Source organism: Chrysemys picta, chromosome 2 (assembly GCF_011386835.1).
Source record: "Chrysemys picta bellii isolate R12L10 chromosome 2, ASM1138683v2, whole genome shotgun sequence".
In the NCBI taxonomy this organism is placed as follows: Eukaryota; Metazoa; Chordata; order Testudines; family Emydidae; genus Chrysemys; species Chrysemys picta.
Genome location: NC_088792.1, coordinates 225,839,467 through 225,863,329, shown reverse-complemented (window position 1 = coordinate 225,863,329; position 23,863 = coordinate 225,839,467). Strand labels below are relative to the sequence as shown.

The window sequence follows — 23,863 nt, the reverse complement described above, 5'->3', positions numbered from 1 at the left end:
GGACCTGTAAGCAAGGACACTGTCTCCCATTGTTCAATTCCTCCTTGTTCAGGCAAATGGGGCTTTGTAATTCTTTGCAAATAAACAAAACTGCCTCAAAGAAATACCTGACTCTCATCAGATTCTCCTCCTATCTGGAACAACTCACAGCACCACAATTTGGGCTCCCCACTTGGGTCCAAAGTAGTAACAATACTGTATATTAGATAACTTTGCTCTAAAAATGAGTCCCCATAACATACAAAGCATTGAAGGAAGAGAAGGCCTTGAGTGAAAAAGGAATTATATTAAATCCAGATCCAATGTAGAATGAATCTATGCTGGCATTGGGGCTGAAATGGTTGAGGGGGCTTAAATGCAGCTAGCACTCCCAAGACATTTAGAAGCTGTGGCTTTGCAGTTTTTTCTCTTGTCACTGTATCCATGAACTTTGTTTTAAAAATTAGGTTGTTAAATAAAATTCTAGCCTGAGACTAAATCTTTAGGGCTCTCATAAGGACTTAGCTATTGTGGCCAACACTATTTTAAAAAGGTCTATTTTGTTGAATGATATTGTTATTCATGGCACATGACTAAGTCCTCGCCCCTGCTTGGTTCTGGGCCAGAGCTGGAAATATGGGCAGGCTGCACCACCATCAAGATGGAAGAAAGGTTGGGCCAAATTTGGGAGGCACTGTGACCCTGTGCACCATGTTGCAATGACACTGACTCAAATTTGGCCCAGCCACTGCCCTCCTCTCCCCCTTTATGACAGAGGAGTGTCTGGGCTGCAACCCAGTGGAATAGTGGCGCTGCAACCCCATGGAATGGCTTGGCCCCTCCCACTTTTGCAATCTTTCTGGTGTCCATGAGCACCAGGCACCCCCAGCACCCTGGGAGAAATGGAGCAGGGCACATTTCCAGTTCCCAGGAGGGTGGGAGGATTGGATCTGGGCTTTTGGTACCTCCTGGAGAAGTGGAAATGAAGGAGGCTCTCAGAACTGCTGGCCCCTGGTGGGGATGGTGCTCTTCAGCTTGACTGCGCCTCTGGGTAAGAGCTTGGGATTAGGTGCAGCGGACAGAGCTCAGAGCTGGGTGCAGGGCAATGTGGAGGGTAGAATGCGGAGCTGGGTATGTGGCAGCAGGAGGGGAGCGTGTGTAGATCTGGATGCAGGGGAAAGAGCGCAGGTCTGGGTACAGAGGCTGTGGGGGCAGGGAGGGAGTGTGCAGGGGGGAAGTACTGGGGGAGAGAGCTTGGGGCTGATTGCAAGGCAGAGGAGGGAGAGCTCTGCGCTCTCTCCTTAGGCAAATTCTGGTTGCGTGGCTGGTGTGACTTGTATTTCCATAGCACTTGCCTCTTCAAAGTGCTGTTCAAATGTTAACCAGCTCACCCTACTAAAAGTCTGGATGCATCTCTCAACCACATCAGACCAGCCAGCTCTCACAAGCCTCCTCTGAACAAACAGGGCACCTCCCCAGCCCAGTCCAGCTTCCCTTATTTCTTGCCCCGTTGTGAGGAGGACCAATGCCCTGCTACCTATTTGATTGTCTTCCAAGGTAAAATGTCAGCCCTGCGCCTTCTCTTCAAATATAACTCATATTTCGCTCCACCTCTTTCAGGCTTCTTCTTGTTTTCTTTCTCCTTTATTTATACTCCTCTTTGCCTTCTTCCTTTCTCCTCCTCACTCTGTCCCTCCTTTAGTTTTCCTTCTCTTAAAGCCCCTCCCTCTTCCTATCTCAGACTCCCACTTTTAGGCTTCAGCTGAGGGCCACACTCCCCAGGGGACAATATTGATGCTGTCAGGCTGAGTGCTGTTCGTACCAACCTCCTAGCCAGCAGGTACAGTCAGGGCTCTCTGTGCCAGAGGCTCTCCTGCTCAGTTCAGAGGGAACACAGATGGTGCATAGGAGATGACAATGCCTGTGGCACAGAGAATGCTGTACTCTGCCAGGCGGGGAAAGAGAAGAAATATCTGCCTGACTCCTGCCCAATGCAGTAACAGCACAGTTTGGCAAAAAATTGAACTTTTGTCCTAGAAGAACTGGAAATCAAACAGAGGCAAATGGGATGCGTTGTGGTTTGAGGTCCTACAAATCAGTCCAGAGACACTGCTGTGGCAGAAGCAGATAGTGTCCCATAGTGCTCTTGTGCAGTAGCTAGAAAATTTTCTGGGTCAGCTGGGTAGGACTATACAAACTGCACTACACCTGATCAGAGAATATTAATGGACTGGACTGATTGATCATGAGTTTCACCAGAACCCAGTTCTACCCTGATTTCAAGTCCTAGCTACATTTTTCTCACCACACCTTTCAGAACCTTTCCCAGCCAATCTTTCCTGTAAATTACTTTGTAAATACTCAATCTCACTTTCTGAATTCATTGCTTTCAGTGTTCCACTATTGCCATACGAAAGAAGAAGTGGATTATAACTTTAGTCATGATGTCCTGAAACACATTCATAATCAGTATCCACATATTATATATCCTGGAATTTATTTCATAATTATACCATCCTCCTTCCACACATGCTTCAGAACACAGAATAAAAGTAACATTATCCCGATGCTATTTTATAAAATTTCTGCAAATAGATATCTTTAGAACTTAATCACTATTTGAATGTCTTTGTATTTTGTCTGTATTGTTCACAAATAGTTTTATGTATGCAAAGCAAAAGTAGAAAATTCAGTTTGTATTAATAAAAAATTCTAAATGCTAGAATAGTCTCAGACTATAAATGTCTCCTTCATCTTCTCCTGAAGGAGCTATTCACTTAATTTAAAAAAGCCCATAACTCACTCATGATACATGCTTGACTTAAACCTGTAAAAGCAAGGACACTCATAGATAACGCTATGCTTCCAGGCTGACAACATGGCCTCAACTGACTCCTTGCTACCATGGGATTACAGTAAATAGGATTTATAATATAACACACTGGTCTGATGCCATTGAAATATTGGTAAGTTCCCCTTCATCATGTATGCCTCCAGACTATTTCTGAAAGGCAAACTCTATTTTCAATTCATGTAATGTGGCTGTCTCATAATATGAGTATGAATTTACATATTGTAAAATGCTGTTGAAATGTTATTGAGCATGCACAGCCACCAGCTTGTATATAGTAATAACTCAAAAGTTTTGTAATTAAAAGTCTTCACAAAAAAGACCAAGCATGGAAGGGTCCAAAATGGTCAAGCACAAAGTGAAAAAAGAACATTTAAAAAAAAAAGATGATGTTTTCCTGCTGTAGATTTAATGCTCAAAAACTGCATCAGCCAAAAATGTGCAAGGATCCACACAACCAGACAATTACATCTGAAGGATCTCTTTTCAGGATCAGGACTCTATGTTGCATGCTGTATAACTTATGAACATACAATGCTCTTATACTTATTTCAGTCATAATAGTAACACTCAGCACTTTTCATCTTCAAAATGCTTTTCAGACATTAAATTATTGTAATTAATGTTTATTTTTTATGTATAGGACAGTAGCACTCAAAATTTGCTCTGCAACCAAAGGGTAAGACATAGGTGAGATTCTTCAGAAGCGCCTAATAGAACTAGACCAGGGATCGGCAACCTTTGGCACGCGGGCTGAGGGATCTGCTGGCCACCGCTTCCCGCAGCCCCCATTCGCCTGGAGCGGCAAACCTGCGGAAGCGGCAGGTAAACAAACAGGCCCGGCCTGCCAGGGTGCTTACCCTGGCGGGCCGTGTGCCAAAAATTGCCGATCCCTGAATTAGACCTAGATCCTCAAAGGTATTTAGACACTTAACTCCCATTGATGTCAAGAACAACTTGAATAGCCAAACAAAGAACACCTGTAAAGTGTATTTTATATTTGATACATATAAAAACTTGGGCTCTTGGTACTTCATATTTATCCACCCTCAATCTTCATCAGTACTACTCATGTGATAAAAGAGCTGCATATGTGTGTTTAAAGGATTAGGGCCTCAGGTGAAAACCAGTATTATTAATATGTTGGTGTAAATAGATTAGCTGTGATGTATATTTTCAAGTAATCATTTTATATGTAGATTGTGAAATCATAGAATCATAGAATCATAGAATATCAGAGTTGGAAGGGACCTCAAGAGGTCATCTAGTCCAACCCCCTGCTCAAAGCAGGACCAATTCCCAGCTAAATCATCCCAGCCAGGGCTTTGTCAAGCCGGGCCTTAAAAACCTCCAAGGAAGGAGACTCCACCACCTCCCTAGGTAACGCATTCCAGTGTTTCACCACCCTCCTAGTGAAATAGTTTTTCCTGATATCCAACCTGGACCTCCCCCACTGCAACTTGAGACCATTGCTCCTTGTTCTGTCGTCTGCCACCACTGAGAACAGCCGAGCTCCATCCTCTTTGGAACCCCCCTTCAGGTAGTTGAAGGCTGCTATCAAATCCCCCCTCATTCTTCTCTTCTGGAGACTAAACAATCCCAGTTCCCTCAGCCTCTCCTCATAAGTCATGTGCTCCAGACCCCTAATCATTTTTGTTGCCCTCCGCTGGACTCTTTCCAATTTTTCCACATCCTTCTTGTAGTGTGGGGCCCAAAACTGGACACAGTATTCCAGATGAGGCCTCACCAATGTCGAATAAAGGGGAACGATCACGTCCCTCGATCTGCTGGCAATGCCCCTACTTATACAGCCCAAAATGCCGTTAGCCTTCTTGGCAACAAGAGCACGTGGGTCACAGTGGACGAGAAGCTGGATGTTGCCTTCTTGGCAACAAGAGCAACTTGTTGACTCATATCCAGCTTCTCGTCCACTGTGACCCCTAGGTCCTTTTCTGCAGAACTGCTACCTAGCCATTCGGTCCCTAGTCTGTAGCAGTGCATGGGATTCTTCCGTCCTAAGTGCAGGACTCTGCACTTGTCCTTGTTGAACCTCATCAGGTTTTTTTCGGCCCAATCTTCTAATTTGTCTAGGTCCCTCTGTATCCGATCCCTATCCTCTAGTGTATCTACCACGCCTCCTAGTTTAGTGTCATCTGCAAACTTGCTGAGAGTACAGTCCACACCATCCTCCAGATCATTAATAAAGATATTAAACAAAACCGGCCCCAGGACCGACCCTTGGGGCACTCCGCTTGAAACCGGCTGCCAACTAGACATGGAGCCATTGATCACTACCCGTTGAGCCCGACGATCTAGCCAGCTTTCTATCCACCTTACAGTCCATTCATCCAGCCCATACTTCTTTAACTTGGCGGCAAGAATACTGTGGGAGACCGTATCAAAAGCTTTGCTAAAGTCAAGGAATAACACATCCACTGCTTTCCCCTCATCCACAGAGCCAGTTATCTCATCATAGAAGGCAATTAGGTTAGTCAGGCACGACTTCCCCTTCGTGAATCCATGCTGACTGTTCCTGATCACTTTCCTCTCCTCTAAATGTTTCATAATTGATTCCTTGAGGACCTGCTCCATGATTTTTCCAGGGACTGAGGTGAGGCTGACTGGCCTGTAGTTCCCCGGATCCTCCTTCTTCCCTTTTTTAAAGATGGGCACTACATTAGCCTTTTTCCAGTCATCTGGGACCTCGCCCGATCGCCATGAGTTTTCAAAAATAATGGCTAATGGCTCTGCAATCTCACCCGCCAACTCCTTTAGCACCCTCGGATGCAGCGCATCCGGCCCCATGGACTTGTGCACGTCCAGTTTTTCTAAATAGTCCCAAACCACTTCTTTCTCCACAGAGGGTTGGTCACCTTCTCCCCATGCTGTACTGCCCAGTGCAGCAGTCTGGGAGCTGACCTTGTTTGTGAGACAGAGGCAAAAAAATCATTGAGTACATTAGCTTTTTCCACATCCTTGGTCACTAGGTTGCCTCCCTCATTCAGTAAGGGGCCCACACTTTCCTTGATTTTCTTCTTGTTGCTAACATACCTGAAGAAACCCTTCTTGTTACTCTTAACATCTCTTGCTAACTGCAACTCCAAGTGTGATTTGGCCTTCCTGATTTCACTCCTGCACGCCTGAGCAATATTTTTATACTCCTCCCTGGTCATTTGTCCAATCTTCCACTTCTTGTAAGCTTCTTTTTTGCGTTTAAGATCAGCAAGGATTTCACTGTTTAGCCAAGCTGGTCGCCTGCCATATTTACTATTCTTTCTACACATCGGGATGGTTTGTTCCTGCAACCTCAATAAGGATTCTTTAAAATACAGCCAGCTCTCCTGGACCCCTTTGCCCTTCATGTTATTCTCCCAGGGGATCCTGCCCATCTGTTCCCTGAGGGAGTCAAAGTCTGCTTTTCTGAAGTCCAGGGTCCGTATTCTGCTGCTCTCCTTTCTTCCTTGTGTCAGGATCCTGAACTCGACCATCTCATGGTCACTGCCTCCCAGGTTCCCATCCACTTTTGCTTCCCCTACTAGTTCTTCTCTGTTTGTGAGTAGCAGGTCAAGAAAAGCTTTGCCCCTAGTTGGTTCCTCCAGCACTTGCACCAGGAAATTGTCCCCTACACTATCCAAAAATTTCCTGGATTGCCTGTGCACCGCTGTATTGCTCTCCCAGCAGATATCAGGGTGATTAAAGTCTCCCATGAGAACCAGGGCCTGCGATCTAGCAACTTCTGCTAGTTGCCAGAAGAAAGCCTCGTCCACCTCATCCCCCTGGTCTGGTGGTCTATAGCAGACTCCAACCACGACATCACCCTTGTTGCTCACACTTCTCAACTTTATCCAGAGACTCTCAGGTTTTTCTGCAGTTTCATACCGGAGCTCTGAGCAGTCATACTCCTCTCTTACATACAACGCAACTCCCCCACCTTTTCTGCCCTGCCTGTCCTTCCTGAACAGTTTATATCCATCCATGACAGTACTCCAGTCATGTGAGTTATCCCACCAAGTCTCTGTTATTCCAATCACATCATAGTTCCCTGACTGTGCCAGGACTTCCAGTTCTTCCTGCTTGTTTCCCAGGCTTCTTGCATTTGTGTATAGGCACTTAAGATAACTCATCGATCGTCTCTCTTTCTCAGCATGAGACAGGAGTCCTCCCCTCTTGCACTCTCCTGCTTGTGCTTCCTCCCAGGATCCCATTTCCCCACTTACCTCAGGTGCAGTAGTTTAAATATGCAGATAATGCTGGTAGAATGAAGACTTCTTAGCAGCAGATGTTATACAGTGAGATCCACATTTTCAAAAAATATCCTCTAATGTTGGGTATTTCTCTTTCTGGGTGCCACACCTTGGACACCTGTTGCTTGATTTTCACTTATTCTCAGCAGTCACAACTCTAGTTGGAAGCTGTAGGTGTTTAGCATCTCTGTAACTCAGCCTCCTTCATGGTCCAGAAGGCACTCAAAATTAAAGATCACTTTTGAAAATTTGTTCCTGAAGTTTTCTAAGGGTATGTCTACACTGCAATGTAAGCCCAGAGATTGAACTCAAGCTCAAGCCTACCCCCTCTTCTGTCTACAACTAAATCTCACTAACCCAGGGGCCAGGACCACAGGGGGTGGAAGGTCTGAGCCTGAGTCAAGCCAGGACCAAAGGTTCAAGCTGAATTACATTGCAGTGTAGACACAGCCCCACTGGCCTCATGCTCTGGGAATCCATCAAAAGTATCCCACAATCCTATGGGACAATGTTGTTTTCCCTCTGGACATCCAAGTTTGATGGACGGTCAAGTTTTCCCACACAGCAAAGAGCAAATGAGCAAAGAGCTAGAGTGGCTACTTTTTGGGAGGGCACTAGGAAGTCTGCGATATGGGTGGTTGAACTCGAGCCCACATAATACAGTGTGGACTCTGGATCCCCAGGTTGGGACCAGGATTCAACAATTACTAACCTGGGGTTACAAATGAGTGAAGACATTCAAGTCCTAGCTTAACAAATCTGAGGTCTGTTTACTCGAGTTCTACTAACTCTGGGCTTACGCTGTAGTGTAGACATACTCTGAGGGTCAGTTTGAAGCCATAGTTATTAGTTCTGCTTCATACTCAGCCAGGAAATAAGATTTTTCTTGATGAGGAAAAGATATTTCGCCACAGCCTTCTCCATAAACATCACAGGTTGGAAACGTGGCTAAAATTGACAAGATTAACAGAATTGAGACTTTTTTTTTTTTAAACCAAGAGCCTAACAATAACTTGTCTGAGATATGGTGGCATGTTGTCCTCCTTCATGGACAGGTCAACTGTTTTCACCAGTAAAGGACCAAATACTTTTATCTAGTTTTAACTAGCCATGAAGGACATGTCTTCATATTACAATTTGTAACTTCAAGTTTGCCAAGTGAAATTGGCCAAAACTCAGTGAGAAAAGCATCATATTTGCCCCTGCTCTGAAATATTACTTAAAAGCAACAGAGGGTCCTGTGGCACCTTTAAGACTACCAGAAGTATTGGGAGCATAAGCTTTCGTGGGTAAGAACCTGCCTCTGGAAATTTCCATTACTTGCATCTGAAGAAGTGAGGTTCTTACCCACGAAAGCTTATGCTCCCAATACTTCTGGTAGTCTTAAAGGTGCCACAGGACCCTCTGTTGCTTTTTACAGATTCAGACTAACACAGCTATCCCTCTGATACTTAAAATATTACTGACACCACAGAACCAGCCAATCTGTTCCGAATCCGATGAATCATATCTATGAAGTAGATAGAAGCTTTTCACAATGAGCAAAACTCCACTCTGTATCTGAGTGGAGGCAGACTGAGTTGACCAATATTTCCATTGCCTGGAATGGTTTCTCGGATCCAGACTTTGTGGTCACAGTATCGGAGGAAAGGAAGACTTACATCACAGCCACAATATAAGACTTCACAAATGTTTCATGCCATGATCCATTGGGATCAGAGCATTTTTTCTGCTGATAACTCTCCAGGCTTCTCCATGTCTGCTCATCTTTTGCACTTCATAAGAATCCTGTAATAGTAGCCACTAAATACACACACCTGTCACATGACAGAGGTATTTAGCTTTGGAGGATTGAACCAAGTCACGTGACTGGGACCAGGAAATAAAGTTTCTTATAGCTTCATAGATTCAAAGGCCAGAAGGGACCCTTGTGATCATCTAGCCTGACCTCCTGTACAACACCGGACATAGAACTTCTCCCAAATAATTCCAAGAACATAGCTTTTAGAAACATATACAACCTTGATTTAAAAATTGTTAGTGATGAAGAATCCACCACAACCCTTCATAAATTGTTCCAATGGTTAATTATTCTCACTATTAACAATTTATGCCTTATTTCCAGTCTGAATTTGTCTAGCTTCAACTTCTAGACATTGGATTGTGTTTTACCTTTCTATGCTAGATTGAAGAGTCCATTATTAAATATTTGCTCCCCATGTAGATACTTGTAGACTATAATCAAGTCACCTCTTAACCTTCTCTTTGTGAAGCTAAATAGATTGAGCTCCTGGAATCTATCACTATAAGGCATATTTTCTAATTCTTTAATCATTCTCATGGCTCTTTTCTGAACCCTGTCCAATTTATCAACATCCTTCTTGAACTGTGGCACCAGAACTGGACACAGTATTCCAGCAGCTGTCACACCACTGCCAAATAACCTCTCTACTCCTACTCAAGATTACCCTGCTTATGCATCCCAGGATCACATTGTTCTTTCAGCGTCACACTGGGAACTCATGTTCAGCTGATTATCCATTGCAACCCCATAATCTTTTTCAGAGTTACTGCTACCCAGGGAGCAGTCCCCATCCTGTAAGTATAGCCTACATTCTTTGTTCCAGAAGTACACGTTTACATTTAGCTGTATTAAAATGCATATTGTTGCTTGCACCTAGGTATCAAGTCATCCAGATTGTTTTGAATCAGTGACCTGTCCTTTTTGTTATTTAAAACTCCCCCAATTTTTGTGTCACCTGCAAACTTTATCAGTGATGAATTTATTTTCTTCCAGGTCATTGATAAAAATGTTAAATAATGTAAGGCCAAGTACCAATCTCTGTGGGACTCCACTGGCATCAAACCCACTCAGTGATGATTCCCTGATTACAGTTACATTTTGAGACCTATGAGTTAACCAGTACTTTGCCAGCATTGCTCTCTGTAAGACCCTTATTCCAAATACCAAGATGTCCTCTAAAGATGACACAGACGGCAGGGACATTTAGAACTCACTGTTTCATTAATCAAAGATTATCAGTGTCCCTTAGACCAGTGATTCTCAACCAGGGGTACGTGTACCCCTGGGGGTACACAGAGGTCTTCCAGGGGGTACATCAACTCATCTAGATATTTGCCTACTTTTACAAGAGGCTACATAAAAAGCACTAGTGAAGTCAGTACATACTATGGATGTGGACTTGTTTATACTGCTTTATATATTATACACTGAAATGTAAGTACAATATTTATATTCCAATTGATTTATTTTATAATTATATGGTAAAAATGAGAACATAAGCAATTTTTCAGTAATAGTGTGCTGTGACACTTTTGCCTTTTTATGTCTGATTTTGTAAGCAAGTAGTTTTTAAGTGAGGCGAAACTTGGGGTAAGCAAGACAAATCAGACTCCTGAAAGGGGTACAGTAGTCTGGAAAGGTTGAGAGCCAATGCCTTAGAGGGTATCAGTAACATAGAGAAGTTGTTTTATTTCTCTCCTGTCGCAATGCATAACCTTTAGCCGATACCTAATTTTAACACACACAAAAAAGGCCAGTTCTGTCTATGCTAGGAAACTGACCAGTTGCCAACAATTGGCAAAGATGAATCCCACTGAGCCAGCACCGAAAATGATTTAGCTGCTGGCACAGACATAACAAAACTATTATGGAGCCTGATTGAGACTTTGTGGGTATGACTACACTGCAATAAAACACCTGCAGCTGGCCTTGTCAGCTGACTTGGGCTTGCAGGGCTACAAAATTGCAGTGTAGACCCCAATCTGGGCTTAGGTAGAGCTCAGGTTCTAGAAACTTGCCGGGGGGAGGGTCCCAGAGCCCGGGCTCCAGCGCGAGCCCGGATGGCTACACTGCAATTTTACAGACCCACAGTTTAAGCCCTACCAACCAGAGTCAGCTGACACAGGTTAGCTACAGGTGTTTTATTGCAGTTTAGACATACCCTCTGGAACCACGCTTCTGTAACAGTAATGAAAATGATTTTGTTCCATCTATATTAGCAGGTAAATCAACATCAAGGGGACTGCCTGCTGACAGTCACTGTCAGGAATACGTTTATGTCCTACTGTAGATGGGGCATCATTGTACAATATATGCAGAAGATAAGCCTACTTCTGGCCTAAAATATAACCACATGCTGTTGCCATTGTTGCCATTAGAAGATAAACATTTCCTAACACACAGGACAACGTTCCCACAGTTATTTATTTATTATAATTTAATAATGGATCAGATCCTCAGCTGGTGTAAATCAATGTGGCTCCGTTGGACTAGCTGAGGACCTAGACCTATGGGATCAGAATTCAGACTTAGATTTGAATGTTATCTGGACTTATATTCCTCTTAGGACAGTAAACTAGGCCTTGTCTAGATTTAAAGTTGCCCCAGTTTAACTTTAAAAGAGTTAAAAAACAATTTAGTTAAACTAGTGCATAACCCTGTGTGAATGCTGTTAATTTGATTTAAAATGATTTCATTTAACTAGATTCCTTTAGACACTCAAAACTGATTTAAAATCACACCTTCAAACAAGTGCAGATATGTATATGAGCAAGGGTTATATACAGTCATACTGTAATCATGTTGTACCTATTCTTTCTGATACACATGCATACACCAAAACTGCAGTGTGCACTAGGACCAGGTTTGAGAGCACTTAACATAGGTCACTGAACAGACATCAGAGGGTAATAACTTTCTCTCACTGCTGATTTGGGCTGGATTTCAAAGGATGATTTATTGATGAAAAACTTTGTAACCCATTACCCATCTCCTGAGCTAGCCAGACCCCAAAAGAGAAATTAATAAGTTTAAAATAATGGCACCAGTGTCCTTAACAAGATTACCACCCTGCGGGAAATGCTGTTGTGTAGCAGAGGAGCCTAGACAGAGAGAGACTATTTTTGTTCCTAGATGTAGTTATGTTAAACAGAATTTAATAAAGTGAGCACCACATTTTTGGTTTTTATCTAAATTACACATTGCAAAACTTTGCTCTCAGTAGACAATAGTAACCTCAGACCAGATCCTCAGCTGCTGTAAATCAGCATAGCTCCAGTGAAGCCAATAGAACTGTGCCTGATGTTCACCAGCTGAAGCTCTGGCCTCCTTTGGGTTAATTCTTTTGTATTTACTTAACCCATGGTAACTTTATTTTACAAGGCTCTTCTGTCACAACAACTTCAGTTAAGGACAGGTATATTAAGGCCTCCTATGTGAACCACTATTACGATAACTCAGCTAAGGATAGCAGCATTCAGGACATGGCAAGTCAAATTGTTAGATTTCTAATGTTTTCTTTGAAAAACAAAGAAAAAAGGGAATTTCCATGTACAAAACATGTTAGTTTCATACTGGGATTGAGAAAACAAGCAATAAAAAAAAAGCAGTAAGGGTCTGATTGAATGGGAGCTGGATTGGGTTTATCCTCCGCTTCCCCCCGCCAAGTGGAAGTGGTGGGAGTTCTCCCCACTGAACCTGTGGCTCTACTGAGACCAGTGTGGGATTTGGAGGCAATGCTGCAAATCAGGCCCATCCATAGGGAGGTCTGGTGCCACTTCACCTTGAATGGTCCCTTGAAATATGAGTTAACTACTTATGCTAAATAATCTGTTCCATCTTTATTGAGCTGTGGCAGTCTGAGTACGTTTCACAGACTTGGAGAAGAGCTCTGGGTACGCTTGAAAGCTTGTCTCTCTCACCAACAGAAGTTGGTCTAATAAAAGATATCACATCACCCACCTGCTCTCTCTATATTGCCTTTCACTCTCCCTCAGTTCCATGACAAAACAGCTAGGATGGATCTGTTCTTCAAAGGTTTCCCCTACCAGCTGATGCCACCTTGTGGGAGGTGGGGTGGTTCAAATCACAGAGGGAGACCTCCCCAAGTTAATGTTGTGCTGGACAGAATTAACTGAAGTGAGTAATCTGTGAGTGGATGTGGGGCATGCTGCCACAGAGAGGTGGGGGCCTGCAGTTCTAGCTCTTTCCAGACTGTGGAGGTCCCAGTTTCCATGGAGCGCCAGTTGGAGTGGGGTCAGAAGGCTGACCAATACTGCAGAGGCCACACTTCATAGTTCCATGCATGCCACCAGGATTTGCCAAATCACAAAATCCCTCCTGCTTTTGGAAGCAGAGTGTGGTGATATGACCCCATACTATTTGACTCCATAAAGCATATTGAGATACAGTTGGTATGAAAGTTATACAAGATAAAGCGATACCGTATGCTGTTAACAATACTACTAGTTAAGAAACTGAAACATGGTTCAAAACCCAAATTACATTTCCCATTTCACTTTTATTATTAATTATTAGGTTAGAGTGAATTTACAAAAACTACCGGGCTGAATTCAGTTGTCTGCTAAATACATTTTGCACTGCTGCCCCCTGCGTGGGTGTGTGTGCACATGTCAGATTCAGGCTGGGAGAAAGCTGGGCTTTGGAAAAGTGTTGTAGAGCTGAACTCCGGTATGCCCCATTCCTCAGGGCAGAAGTTCGAGTAGGGCCCCTGCTGCTAAGGCTTTGGCTAGTGCTGGGCAGCTGGGGATCAAGGAGGGACAGCTAGTTCCTGGCAGCCTCCACTGCCCACTACATCAGAGCACAGCTCAGACATAGGGGAGAATGGGGGTGGGGGGTGCCTTAGACTTCAGGGTTGTATAATTTTAACACTATTAAATTCACATTATTTTCAGTAATAAAACATTTCACTCCCTTTTACCTTTGCATTCCCTCTCCAATCATGACCCTACCCTAGGGTGACCAGATGTCCTGATTTTATAGGGACAGTCCTGATTTTGGGGTCTTTTCTTATATATTATCCCCCACCCCCTGTCCTGATTTTTCACACTTGCTGTCTGGTCGCCCTACCCTGCCCAGATAAAAATACTTAAAAAGCACCTTGCAGTTTGTGCAATGCATTGCTGGTGATAGGACAGAGGAAGAGATTCTCTCTCCTTGTTTGCTACTTTCAGGAGGAAGAAACAGAGAGCTGTTCTAAGAGGGTAGGGAGGGTACATCTGTGTTTTGGTTTACTCCAGTAGCTGAGAAAACTCTGGACTGAGTTACACCAGTGCCTCTGAGGAGTGAGGTCATACAGACGTGAGGGCAGAAACTGGTCCAAAGTCTATAGCTGCTACACCTATGCTAATGTAATCCAAATACTTCAGCAATCAATAAGCACTTTTTTTGCTATGGTCAGATAACATTGCAAGGTTGAGTTTTGTTCACTTGTAGTCCAACTAGTAGGTTTTTTTAAAAAAAGTATTTGAATTACTGGTAGTGGACAAGAATAACTCTCACTGATAATTAAAGACTATACAATCAGCAAAAAACAGACAGATCCTATTTGTTAGCAAATTGAGACAAATCTTCATCTGTAGCTTTTTCAAATATTCAAAAATATTCATTTTTACGTATATGTAAATACAATTTATGTAATTGTGTGTTTCCTCTTTTAGAAGCTGTGTGTCAACCTCAGATTGTTAATGAAAGTGAGAGTTGATGAAGTTGAGATAAAGTCTAGGATATTTAGCCACCTACCTCCATTTAATTTCAGACAGAGCTATGTTGCTGGCTATATACCCCTGTAAGTTTTAAACAATTCAACTTCATCTGCTGTGACCTCTTTGTTAGGCATAGAATCTGTTTATCTTCATTCCAGCAGTTAAAAAAAGAGGGGGTGGGTGGGTGGGAAGGGGACAGTAAAGGAAGAGTTTTCTGTCCTGTCCTTTTTCAGGGTTTATCTGATTCCCAGCTGTGCATTTTCTTATGGAGGTGAGCCATTCTACAGAGAAGGGTGTCATTCATTAAATTTCTGTTAGTCAGATACAGCATACATAGGACATCTTTCACTTGCCTTTCAAATGTCTAAGGCCTGGTCTGCACTGGGGGGGGGAGGGGAAGATCAATCTAAGTTACGCAACTTCAGCTACGTGAATAACGTAGATGAAGTCGACGTACTTAGATCTATTCACTGTGGTGTCTTCACTGCGGTGAGTCGACCACTGCTGCTCTCCCGTTGACTCTGCCTGCTTCTCTCGTGGCGGTGGAGTACAGGAGTCGACGGGAGAGCATTCAGGAGTCGATTTATTGCATCTAGACTAGACACGATAAATCACCCCCCGCTGGATGGATTGCTGCTCGCTAATCTGGCGGGTAGTATTGACATACCCTTAGTTTCTCTGGATCAGTGGTCCCCAACCTTTTCAGTGTGGCGGGTGCCTGATGACTAGCCGCCGAAGAGCACGGCCACCGGACAAGCAGCTGCCAAAATGCTGCTGAGAAGTGGCAAAGTGAAGAAGCGTTGCCGCCGAAATGCAGCCGAGAAACAGCGTCATCAAGAGGCGTCGCCACCGAAATGCCGCCGAAAAGCTTCTCAGTGGCATTTCGGCAGCGGGGTGCTCCCTTGTCAGTAGGCCGGTGCACATAGATGTCTAAGGCCTGGTCTACACTGGGTGGTGGTGGTGGTGGGGGGAAACGATCTAAGTTATGCAACTTCAGCTACTTAGATCTACTCACTGCGTTGGGGACCACTGCTCTGGATCCTGTTTTGGATTTTAAGTTGTGCACTTAGCACATATGCGCTCTGAAGAGAACAGTCTCTTACTGTAAACTGTTCCATACAACAGTGTCTGAAGGAAAATGCTGACATTATAATCAAGTGGCAGAGGTGAAGGAATGAGGAAAAAACATTGGGTAAAATTTTCTGAAATACTTAATGTAACTAAGAAATCTGAGCTCCATCTACTTTGAGATTTAGGCTTTTAAGTCATTTGGCCCCTTTTGAAAATTTGAAAATTGCATCCATGATCTTAGAGTAAACAGATATCTATAGCAGTGTAAAAAGACACACACTGTCCGTGAACCAGGTGAACAATCCAATTTGTAAAGTGGGTAATATACACAACCAGCAGGCTATACCTAGGGCCAAATTCTGCTCTCATTTACATTACAGCAACTGCAATTGGAGTTATTCTGGATGCAGACCCAGCTTAAATAAACTAAGCAATTGTTTAAGGTCCCAAGCAGCTCAAGGGGGACCCCTATTCAGTTTTTATTATGTGTTATGTGTGGAGGGGCAAAAATATTCCTGCTTAGAGCCCCCAGTGGGCTAGCACCGCCTCTGTCTGGATGCACGCTGGCCTGAGCAGAATAGTCTGCCACAATCTTCCTTGCGCCTGTTCAGATGGCTTAGGAGAGGATGATCACTGGCAAAAATAGCTACTGCCCCTAAGTAACTTTAGATTTAAATACTTTTGCTTTTGGTGCAAGATGTAGAAAAGGTTACATATTGTTAAGTGGACCAATATCAATGTAAACATACACTTCAGTGGCCATTGTTGACTCAAGCTTGTTTTCTGCCAAGACTGACAACCCTACGGGACAAAACAAACTCAAACAAGTTTCTTCATGGTTCACATCTCTGACATGTGCATGTAAGGGTATGAAATTGGTACGTATGAATATAGCACATATAGACATTCCCGAGTTAGCTTTGATCTAATTAGATCAAATAGACACTTGAGTATGTACCTAAGGTTCTGGGAGGGATGGGGTTAGCCCACGCAACCACTTGTGCTGCTGCAGCTTCACCCTGCTAGCTTTGATCTAGCTCAATCAAAGTTAGCCCAAGTATGGCTACCCCGGCTGCAATCACAAGTCTGATTGCAAATCCTTAGTCTGATTTACTACAGAGGCTACATATTTTATGTTATTTTTAAATGAAAACTGGCATAATGTAGTTCACAGTTAAGATAAACAAATATCCCCCAGCATTTCTTTTGTTCTTTTCAAAGATAACACTCATTTCTGAACTTAATCACAGCAGGTAGAAAAATCCTGCAAAGATTTCAAAAGCTAGTGCATCAGTTGATTAAATCACCTTTTGAAAGCCCTGGTATGTAGAGAGAGATGTGATTAGAATTCCATAGCATGTTGTATAAGAGCAGATTGGAAGGAGACGAAGGCTATGTCTACATTGCAATAAAAGACCTGTGGCTGGCCCTGCTCAGCTGACTTGGGCTCATGGGGTTCGGGCTGAGGGGCAATAAAATAGCAGTATAGATGTTCGGGCTTGGGCTGGAGCCTGGGCTCTGGGACCTTCCCACTTCACGGGAGTCCGGGCTGCAGCTTGAGCCAAAACATCTGCACTGCAATTTTATAGTACCGTAGCTTGAGCTGTGCCACGAGTCTTTTATTGCAGGGTAGACATACTCAACATGTCTCAGAAGCTTAATAGTGAGATAAGGAGGCTTTCAGTTCTTGGTCACTGCTTCAACATCAGGACAATTCAGAAGTAACTGAGGCCAATAATCTCAAACTGGAGTGCCTACAGTGAGGTAACATTTTCAATGTCAGTAGACATTTTCAGAGGTGCTGAGCATACCCTGATCCTTCTGTAGCAATAGACTGATAGTCCTAGTGGTCTGGGATAGATCCCCGGCCTCTCTTGGAACTACAGGGTGACAGATGGCCTCAAGTGGTCCCCAAGACACTACTTAGGGCCCGATCCTCAGTTTCCCCTCTAGTTTCTTTGTGCCACCTGTACTGTGGACATTCTTGCATGGCTGCTGCATGGGCTATGGGTAGGTCAATCTCAGCATGTCATCCTCTGTCTCTTCTCCCATGCTGTGCCTGAATGTTTGTCTTATACTACGCAGCATGCAGGAGTAGGGCCCTGGAGACTCAGAAGCTAGACAGTGGAAAGAGATTAACTATCAGTCCATCCAGCAGCTATAGAGAAACCTCTCTCCCCTCCGCCACTCCCACACGAGTGCTTTGAAATAAGGACAAATAATTTAAGAATAAGGTTGTTTAAGAGGTGATGTAAAGAGCTGCTCCAAGGAAGCCATTTGTAGTGCATAACAGCAACACCCTTTATTGCTCCTACAAACCCCTTAAAAACAATGCTACATATTCCTGAGTGCCCTCTATTGGCACATTATCTATTTACATATATACAGACACAGAGCACTCTTGTAACAAAGGTTGAGATCAAACTCTTAACTGGCAATGATCGAATCCAGATTTAAAGCTACAGTTCCAGAGTTGGAAGGCTTTCCTCCATGTTTGTGCAGAAGCATTCAGCGAATGATTTTTTTCTGAGACAATAAGGGCAGATGACTGACTACCAGTGGAGTGGGTTCTACAGTCAAAAAGCGTGTATGCAATGCAATGGCCAGATCCTTAGCTAATATACATCAGCATAGCTCTATTTCCTTGTGGCTATGCCAATGCACAACAACTGAAAATCTGGCTCTGTGTGTGGATTCTGGGGAGAAAGGACAGCATAATATCACCTTCGCCAGACTTTCCCACAAGGTGCTTGACTTCTTGGGGGAGACACCCATTTGGGTTTATGATTTAATTTAGGACCAGATCCACAAAAGGATTTAGGCATCTAACTGCCACTTTAGGCTCCCAAATCCAACCACTGAGATCCTTATAATCCCATCTCAGCTGCTGCCTAATGTGCAGGTGCTTAAAGTCTCTCGGGCACCTACATTTCTGCTCTTAAAGTCACCAAGGTGTCTAAGTTTCTGCCACTGGGCACGTGCACAGCTGCCTCTAGCCTGATGGCTGGCACCGACCTCACACCTAAGAGCAGTCAGGATTCTTAAGCTAGGTGTTCCCCGCCTCTCTTGTCTGTGGGGCCTGATCTGATAGGCATGCCCAAAGCATACTGCACTCCACACCTAATGACGAGAGGGAGGAGGTGGTGGCTTCTCTTATAACCTCTGACCTATTGGTTAGGGCACTCAGCCAGGGTGTGGGAGATCCTGGCTGAACCCCTGCTCTGCCAGAAGTGAAGAAGGAATTTGAATTTGGGTTTCCCACCTCTCAGGTGAGTGTCTTGACATTGGACTACAGGATATTTTTGTATAGGTCTCTCTCAATCTTTCCGGTAGAAGTTTCTCCATTGTGTTTAAATAATTAAATATGCGTCGGGACATAGTGAGAATGAGTCTAGTGATTAGAGCACTCTCTTAAGAGATGAGGAAATCCCTTCTTCACATGAGGTAGAGGTAAACATTGAACTGGGGGTGACTAAAGGGATACCCTCTGCCTCCTTTCCCTCCCCCACTCCAGCTGTTTTATGGGGGTTTAAGCATATACCACCAACTTTCTTGCAAGAAATGGCATAAGCGCCTAACTCCAGGAGAGGATTCACAGCTGTGCATTGTGAATAGCGATAGGCACCTTGCTCCAGCCCAGATTTAGATGCCCAGTTCTGAGAGGGATGGGATTTAGGCCATACCCTTTCCCTCAGAATCTGTTTTTCGCTAGCTCCCCATTCAGTGTGCTGGCTTTTGTGGAACCCATTCTGAGGTGCCCAACTCTCCCCATGCATTGTATAGGGAGCCTGGGTGCCTACCTCAGGGATGTGGATTTCACAAGGTAGCAAGCAGCCTAAAAATTAGGCACTGCAATGCTGACCATTGCAACATCTGAGTCCCTTTGTAGATTTAACCCTTAGTCTCCATGCACATTCATTTCTCGGCCTCTCTGTGAGTACTCCAAGAGCACTAATAAGGGTGCTAGTAATTGTGAAGCAGAATTTGTTAGAACTGATCTCTTTATCTTTCAGGTCAACAAAACAAAATAGCTACATGCGCTAAATAAAACATAGCGGACTGAGCGCGCATGCACACATACACATGATAGCACTCAGGATTTGGCACTCTGGATCAAAGTTATTTGGTGATAGAATTCAGCCTTGAGCATTTAGCCTTGAACAGCATTTGTTAAGGTCTTCCACTACTACAGCTATCTCTAAACAACAAACTGCACTTTCAATTAGCCTTGAACCTTTGTGCAGGTGTTTTCCAATAAATAATTGCCAGAAAATATGTTCTATTTCAAGGCTGTCAAATAACAGCTAACAGCAGCAGCTTAGGTAAGTATTATTATTAATATTTATTTAGTATAAAAAATAAAATATTTGATAACTATAACATAAATAAGATAACATGCAATAACCATCTGATTAAGATAAAGGGATGTTAACATTTATGGTCCCAAATTAGATTAACCTGACATTTAAAAACAATTTAGGGTTGGTTTTTTTAAATAATCTTTTTTTACCCTCATGGCATCATTACAGGGCAGAGTTAAGATTGTCTGGGTGCTTTAACTGTTCATTTCCAGACACTGACATGCTTGGATTTCTTTTACATTTAACCCTAACTCTGAATTTCCTTTGTTATGATTGTTTTTGGGAAGAATTACAACATTCTCATGATTTTTTTCTCCCCTTAAATTACTGATATATACGTCCAGATTTAACTTCATTTTTGCATAGTTTTTTGCAAGTGAATTGTATATATTATGTAAAATTGTAATAAACTTATCAAAGGCTAAGCCAATAAAAATAGACTGGATGAGTATGGCAATGAAAATAGGATAAATATACATGCATGAAAACAAATATTATAAGATGCTACATGTATGTAATATGATAAAAATATTGCATGATATTATTTAAGAAATAGTATAAGATGTTGAAATGAAGGGGTATGGGACATTTGCCAAAGTCCCATTTTCACAAGTGACCAGCACTGCAAGTAGGGCAGTCCAGTGCATTATGCCATACCAGTACGCTATTTATAGCTGGTATGCCATACCGGAAAGACACAGGAGGAGCAGAACGTAGGCCCACCAGGTGGCCCCACTCCAGCAGCTCCTCTGGCGTGGCTGTTCTGTCCCCAGCCCTTCCACGCAGCTGTTTCTAGTGTCTCCTGTCTGGAGTCTGTAGGCAGCCCTGCCAGAGGACAGGGCTGGGGGCGGTATAACCGCGCTGGAGGAGCGGCCCCACATTCTGCTCCTTTCACCACTGCGGTTCCCAGGAGAGCCCTGAACCACAGGGCTCTCCTGGGGACCACAGCAGCGAAAGGAGCTGAATGTCAGGTGGCCCCATGCTGGCAGCTCCTCCGGCCCGGCTGTACCACCCCTAGCCTCGCTCCCAGCAGCCCTGTCCTCCGGTGGGGCTGCTGTACAGACCACGGACAGGACAGGAGATGCAGCTGTGTTTAAGGGCTGGGGGCAGTACAGCCGCGCTGGAGAAGCTGCCGGTGTGGGGCCACGCAGTGGCCCCACGTTCTGCTCCTTTCACTGCTGCGGATCTGTAGAGCCATGAGGTTCAAAAGTCTCTGGCACAGCGGGAGAAGAACAGAGCTCTCAACTCCCCCCTACCCCGTCAAGGTAACATGGGACGGATCATGGGGAGGGGTGAGGGAGAGCGCGGGGCCCCAGGCTGGGGGCAGGGTCACATGAGGAGTCACGAGGGGTCACATGGGGAGGTCATGTGCCCCTTCCTCTTTAGCTGGTGCAGCGTACCGGTAACAAATGAATTCTACTTGCACCACAGCAAGTGACAAGCACTTAGGAGACTAAGGCTGATGGACTTTCGATGATACTTTGGTTCCTAAGTCACTTAGATGCTTTCAAAAATGTTACTGGATATTATAATGTGTGCACACAAAGGGAGAGTTAAGAGTAACTTTGGCATATCCTGATCTGAAGGTTTAACCATGCAACCGTAACTATCTTTTAACACTTTTCTTTATATGGAATTACATGTAGATCCTGCATCACATTTCTCCACGGACATATTACAGGCCATTGCTTTGGAGCTGCTTTAGGGTAGGATGTTCCATGGGTGTTCTGTGTTGGCCTCACTCTGCTCCACATGGGAGTTTTACCATTGATTTCAATGGTAAGAAAGTAAGGCCAATACTGACCCCTCTTTCAAATGCCACTTCTAACCTTTAGCAGAAAAACGTAGGTAGCATTTATATTCTTTTAAAAATATCAGAGAGGAACACCCCCAGGTATTTTGGGAGCAGTATTCTTTTAATAATTTTGTATCTGCCCTTGATTCATCAGAACAAACAAAGACAGGCCACTCAGTTGACATTACACTTCGGTGCACAGGTTACATGACTGCAGCAGCCATTGTCCAAGTAAAACAAATGTTGAACAGTGGTGAGATGCACCTTGGATAACCCCTTTATGCAAAAGGTTGGAACAGCTCAGAGGCAGGGCTCTATCTTTCTTGTTTACTTTGAAATTTACCTGAAAAGAAGTTAAATTAAGGCCTAATCAAAAAGCAAACCCAATGATTATTTCATTAGGCTACTGCTTTTGTTTGCTGTTTATAAAGATAAGGTACTCCGAGCTGATCAAATTGCCACTGTAGCTTCTGACCCACAAAAGCTTTCTGTGGCTATATAGGAATAGAAATTTCTCCCTAGTTGGGAGCCCCATCAAAGCCAGTGTCTCACAGATGGGTGAAGCTACCCCCATTCTGACTCCACCCTTTTGAGCTCATAGGAATTACATCAGACATTGTAGGGAAGAATTTTAAATGAGTCTGAAGACACCAAGGAAGTCCCTGGCTGACAATTTCACTCTGCCACAGAAAACAGTGAGGGAGAAGAGGAGTAGTATTGTCAGCCCCAAAGGCTAAAACAAACATGAATCAGACCCCACCCACCCAAAATCATGAGACTAAAAAAAACAAATCTTACAATTTGGGGCCCAAAAATTATACTGTGTTTTCCTTTCTGACCTCTATCTGCCCAGCTCCAATGTGTGCATGTGACAGCATGGCCAGCACTCCCAGATTCAGAGGCCACCATGATTCCAGCCCCACTGCAGGTGGGGTTGCTTAGGGTTACCATATTTTAATTTAAAAATAGGAGGACACTCCACGGGGCCCCGGCCCCGCCCCAACTCCACCCCTTCCTCGCCCCAGCCCCGCTCCAGCCCCGCCCCAACTCCGCCCCTACTCTGCCCCCCTCCCCTGAACGCTCCGCCCCCTGCTCCTCCCCCTTCCCTGCTCCCCACGAATCAAATGTTCGCGGGAAGCCTGAAACAGGGAGGCAGCAGGTAAGCTGGGGCGGGGCGCGGCCCAGTCCGGCCCCCCCAGCCGAGCGGCTCCCTCTGGCAGCTGGCCGCCCCAAGCCAAGAGGCTCTGACCCCGGCGTCTCCTGCCCGGGTCCTGGGGCGCTGGCCCCCGGCCGAGCACCGCCGGCCCTAGCCCCCAGCCCCCGCACCGCCGGGCCTGGCCTCTACCCCGCTGGCTCCGCACTGCCGGCTCCAGCCCCTGGTCGAGCACCGCCGGCTCCTCCCTCCCTATTTTCCCAGACATGTCCGGCTTTTTGGGATTTCCTCCCGGACGGGGATTTGAGGCCCAAAAAGCCAGACATGTCCGGGAAAATCCGGACGTATGGTAACCTTGGGTTGCTGGCTGCCCCAAAGTTCTAATTAATTAATACTGTGCCCCACATCTCATTAGTCATCCCCCAGCACAGAAGTTAATTCTGCACCCGCAGCCCCACCCCTGTCCTTTGCCCCTCAGTGCATCTTCACTCCTCCTGCAGCGCTAGGGGTTCTTCACCCCCCCTCTTCCCCTTCCCAGTCATGGTGGGGCAGGGAGAAGAGAACAGTCTGACCCATTGTTCGCAGAAGGGAAGGGAGGAAGGAGCGGCAGAGCTTCCTGAATTGCTGGGCTCTTTCTGCTCTGTGAGAATAGTGTTGGCTGCTCCTTCTCCCCCCACCCTCCTCCCTGACACCTCCTCTCAGTTCCTGAGGAGGGATGACAGCTCTGCTTGTTTCATGTAGAAGCCCTGACTCACTGCCTTCCCCACCTCCCAGGCAAGAGGAGCCAGTCAGAGGCGGTTTTGCCCAGGCAAGGCTGAAATACAATGAGCTTGAGCATTTTACATCAGTGGGAGATTTTGGCACCAGTGAGGGCCAAAACCC

At 44.7% G+C, this 23,863-nt stretch overlaps 1 long non-coding RNA gene across 1 annotated transcript in view; it reads right to left on the bottom strand.

Annotated features, from left to right (window-relative positions):
- LOC112059910 (uncharacterized) overlaps window positions 1–23,863 on the bottom strand; it is a 77,930-nt gene that overhangs the window by 41,220 nt on the left and 12,847 nt on the right. The gene's annotated exons all lie outside the window — the stretch shown is intronic.